General features: G+C 44.6%; 1 long non-coding RNA gene across 3 annotated transcripts; it reads left to right on the top strand.

The window, feature by feature from the left end:
- Positions 1 to 239: 239 nt before the first annotated feature.
- On the top strand, positions 240 to 4,531 carry LOC110369573. 3 transcript variants are annotated; one of them, XR_002429190.2, is made up of 5 exons: positions 240 to 1,131; positions 1,227 to 1,340; positions 1,612 to 2,119; positions 4,244 to 4,375; positions 4,461 to 4,531. It is a non-coding gene; the product is annotated as an uncharacterized LOC110369573 (long non-coding RNA). The 3 variants fall into 3 exon arrangements; XR_002429189.2 differs by having other exon boundaries at positions 1,563 to 2,119; XR_004930115.1 differs by having other exon boundaries at positions 1,560 to 2,119.
- The last annotated feature ends 312 nt before the right edge of the window (positions 4,532 to 4,843 follow it).

Here is a 4,843-nt window from a genome sequence, read left to right as displayed (position 1 = left end):
GTATGGTATGGTACGGTATGGTATGGTATATGGTATGGTATGGTAAGGTATGGTATGGTGTATGGTATGGTATGGTATGGTATATGGTATGGTATGGTATGGTATGGTATGGTATGGTATGGTATGGTATGGTATGGTATATGGTACGGTATGGTATGGTATGGTATGGTATATGGTATGGTATGGTATGGTATATGGTATGGTATGGTATATGGTATGGTATGGTATGGTATGGTATGGTATGGTATGGTATGGTATGGTATGGTACGGTACGGTATGGTATAGTATGGTATGGTATGTTACGTAAAGAAGTTATTAGTGTAGACTGGCAGACACTGATTTTGAGGGTTCAGGTGATGAATAAAACACCTGACCTACGTGTCACTTCCTATGTGTTCATGTATTAAATATAGCGGTGTTACTTTTGCAAGTAAAGCCGCTATAATATAGTGGGGGAAACCCTGCATTGTGCAACTATGGTTCCCTGTGGTGAAGTTGTTTGTACATGGACTAAAAGGTTTGGGGTTTGATCCTGAATCTCTTATCCACATCGGTGTCCTTGGGCAAGGCGCTGAGACCCAGGGGGTAATGGTTCCTGACTTTGACGTTGCTGCTGGTTATAAATAGAGATTTTCAAGAAGGTAAGAGACACTGGGACATGAGCTGTTTTGGTTCCCTGTGGTGAAGCTGTTTGTATTCGGATTAAAAGGTCTGGGGCTGGATCCTAAAATCTCTGAGAAGTGAGAAGACCCAGTTGGGGACGAAGTATTTACGTAAATATTTAAGGAATGACAAGCAGAGCAGGATTTTGAGCACTTTAAAACAGTAGATGGTCCTGTAGGAGTACGGGATGTGTGCGTTACCATTAGCAACCGCTTTTATCTGGACCGTGACAACAAAATATAAATATTACTGAGCTACCTTTGTATATTTAGGCCTAGCTTGAGGAGAACTCTCTGCAGTGGTCCTCTCCTTTTACAAGCCTGATTTCAACTGCGTTGTCTTCATGTGTGTCATTGAACGCTATGCTGGACCGAGCCTCTGTGGACTTTGAGGTGATGGAAGATGCCAAAGAGATCTGTGGTGACATAAACAGAACCGTCGTCTGAGCTGCTGACTTGTGAGGAAAAGGTGAGGAAATGTTCAGAAAGTATAGCCAACAATCCTAATTTAAACATAAACATAAAGAAACTATTGCTGACCGGCTCACTTATTTATTCATTTAGGATCATGTGGGAATCAGGAAGGCAGAACTTCCATTGGAGACTTCAATACTGGTGAAGAGCTTCCTAGGGACCGCTGAAGACAGGAAAGAGAGGCTAGATGGAGAGCATGTGGAGGTAGTCCATTATTAAGCTAACAGAGTTTTTGTATGTTGATGGTACAAAGTATTATAATTTCATCATTCTACAAATAGAATCTTATGAACAACATCTCAGTTGTTCATAAGATTGGGCCTGAACCTAAAAACTAGACTTATTTCTTCTATGTGGTCCTGTTCTGTATTTCTTCAACTGTGATGACATACGGCGTTTCTTTTGTCTTTGCTGTGGCGGAAGAAGCTCTGGAACTGATTCATTTTACATCCAGTTTGTAAACCTCCACTTTCAGCACCACCAGTCAGGAGGAGGACAAGAAAATCCAGTTGACAAAAAAAAGTACAGAAACTTATATCCACAACAAATCTAAACATTTCAAACATGGAGCACAAAGATGAGCCCAGAGTTAGAAACTGGTTCTCACTTTCTGCTGTCCATGTTTATTCTCCTCACTGACCCTGTTGTCTGGTCTCTGTTTTTATTTCATACAACTGCTGGAGAGGACCTTCTCCCCCTACTGAGCGACTGATGATGATACTTTGGAGGAAAAGATGAGTCCATGATTTAGCTTTGAGCAGAAATTCACTTTCGGTCACCTTCAATCATCTTTTATTAACATAAATAAAGGAATCTGTCCATGGTCATATGTGGATTCCCTAACTAGGCTGAGACAATCTGGGCCGATGAAGAGAAAGAAGACCCAAGAGGACACGGGGGACATCCTGTTGATCCAAGGATCAAATGATGACCAATTTCCATTCAGGACGGGCGGTCACCTGAGGACGGGACAGAGAAGACAGGTAAGGAGATCATGTGGAATCAGTTCTTTAGTAGTTAATCCAAAACCATGGTTAGAAATATACTGCTGAAAAAATGAAAGGGAACACTAAAATAACACATCCTAGATCTGAATGAATTAACTATTATTAAATACTCTTTACATAGTTTAATGTGCTGACAACAAAATCACACAAAAATTATCAATGAAAATCAAATGTATTAACCCATGGAGGTCTGGATTTGGAGCCACAATCAAAATGAAAGTGGAAAAACACACTACAGGCGGATTCAACTTTGATGTAATCGTTATGTTCAGGTGGTGCTGGGCCCAAAATGCCGAAAACCAGACGTTGGGGAAGGAGCAAAATGACAGTTTATTGGGAGCTGAGGGAATAGGTGTGGTAGAGGTGGCGTCTTCGGACGCAGAGGCAGATTGTGGAGGCTGGCAAGCTCACAGGGGGTAGCAGCTGGAGGTGAGGGCGGTGGAAGGTGTGGCTAGGTTGTGGGAAGCCTGGTGTGAAGCTGGAACCTGGAGACAGAGAGCACAGGTGAGGTAATCGTAGAAAATCTCAAGTGGAGGAGAATGTGTGTTTCACTACAAAGAACACTGGCCGATCTACCAACACCTAAACCGTCTTACACACCGCAGTAATGTCCTTAAAACAAGTCAAAATGAGGCTCAGTAGCATGTGTGGCCTCCACGTTCCTGCATGACCTCCCTACAACGCCTGGGCATGCTCCTGATGAGGTGGTGGATGGTCTCCTGAGGGATCTCCTCCCAGACCTGGACTAATATCTGCCAACTCCTGGACAGTCTGTGGTGCAACGTGGCGTTGGTGGATGGAGCGAGACGTGATGTCCCAGATGTGCTCAATTGGATTCAGGTCTGGGGAACGGGCAGACCAGTCCATAGCATCAATGCCTTCGTCTTGCAGGAGCTGCTGACACACTCCAGCCACATGAGGTCTAGCATTGTCTTGCATTAGGAGAAACCCAGGGCCAACAGCACCAGCATATGGTCACAATGGGTCTGAGGATCTCATCTCTACCTAATGGCAGTCAGGCTACCTCTGGCGAGCACATGGAGGGCTGTGCTGCCCCCAAAGAAATGCCACCCCACACCAATACTGACCCACTGTGAACTGGACCTGCTGGAGGATGTTGCAGGCAGCAGGACGTTCTCCACGGCGTCTCCAGACTCGGTGACATGTGCTCAGTATGAACCTGCTTTCATCTGTGAAGAGCACAGGGTGCCAGTGGTGAATTTGCCAATCTTGATGTTCTCTGGCAAATGCCAAACGTTCTGCACGGTGTTGGGCTGTAAGCATAACCCCCACATGTGGACGTCAGACCCTCATACCACCCTCATGGAGTCTGTTTCTGATTGTATCAGCAGACACATGCACGTTTGTGGCCTGCTGGAGGTCATTTTGCAGAGCTCTGGCAACACTCCTCCTGTTGCTCCTTGATCAAAGGCAGAGGTAGCGGACCCGCTGCAGGGTTGCTGCCCTACTACGGCCTCCTCTACGTCTCCTGATGTACTGGCCTGTGTCCTGCTAGCACCTCCATGCTCTGGACACTACGCTGACAGACAGCAAACCTTCTTGCCACAGCTCGCATTGATGTGCCATCCTGGATGAGCTGCACTACCTGAGCCACCTGTGTTGGTTGTAGACTCATGCTACCACTAGAGTGAAAGCACCGCCAGCATTCAGAAGTGACTAAAACATCAGGCAGAAAGCAGAGGAACTGAGAAGTGGTCTGCGGTCACCACTTGCAGAACCTCTCCTTTATTGGGGGTGTCTTGCTAATTGCCTCTAGTTTCTACCTGTTATCTATTCCATTTGCACAACAGCAGATGAAACTGATTGTCAATCAGTGTTGCTTCTTAAGTGGACAGTTTGATTTCACACAAGTGTCACTGACCTGGAGTTACACTATGTTGTTTAAGTGTTCCCTTTATTTTTTGAACAGTGTACAATACCATGAGTCAAACACTGAATTGTAACACGTGTTGTAAATATTCTAAAAAATTCAGAACAACTTTCTGATTTCCCAGCCAGACTCTGCAGATCTTTCGTAATTCTGATCATCCCAGGTCGAATCTCATCAGTCTGTGAACTTCCACTTTCCTCCACCTACAGGAGCAGGAAGAGAAGAAAATCAAGGGGACAGAAGAAAGGAAGAACATTTCTTTCCACACATTAACAGAACTGAACATTTCAATCAGAGCTGCAGAAAGATGAGCTGAATACTAGAAACGGTTTCAGATCACAGTAAGGCTCCGCTCCTCATCACCTTTCTCAGAAATCCTCCAGAAATCCTTCATATCATAATTCCTTCCCTTTCTCCCTCCCCCAGTGCGGTCCTGGAACCCGATCCCAGAAGAACCATCCTTTTGTTCTGTTGGATCAATAAACTTTTTAAACGATCTTCTGTTGTCTGTAGTATTTGCATGCCCCCATAAACAATCAGCATGACAACCAGGTGTGAGTGAATATTTTGCTCTAATCCAAAATTTCTATAGTTTATAATTTATAAAAGTAGCGACTGTTGGCTATGACAAGCTGTGACCAGCAGAGGGATTAGAGCGCCATGAGTCCTTAGAAATATTTCTCATGAAATCTCAGCCCAGCATCATCAGTGGGTCCATGATTCTGACATCAGCAGAAAGGCAACTACGGTTATCTGTCATTTAGTTGTAAATGAAGGAGTGTGTGCCTGACCATGTGTCATATGTGTAA

Source organism: Fundulus heteroclitus, unplaced genomic scaffold (assembly GCF_011125445.2).
Source record: "Fundulus heteroclitus isolate FHET01 unplaced genomic scaffold, MU-UCD_Fhet_4.1 scaffold_66, whole genome shotgun sequence".
Taxonomy (NCBI): domain Eukaryota; kingdom Metazoa; phylum Chordata; class Actinopteri; order Cyprinodontiformes; family Fundulidae; genus Fundulus; species Fundulus heteroclitus.
The sequence above is the reverse complement of the archived record's forward strand: the minus strand, read 5'-3'. Positions and strand labels throughout refer to the sequence as shown.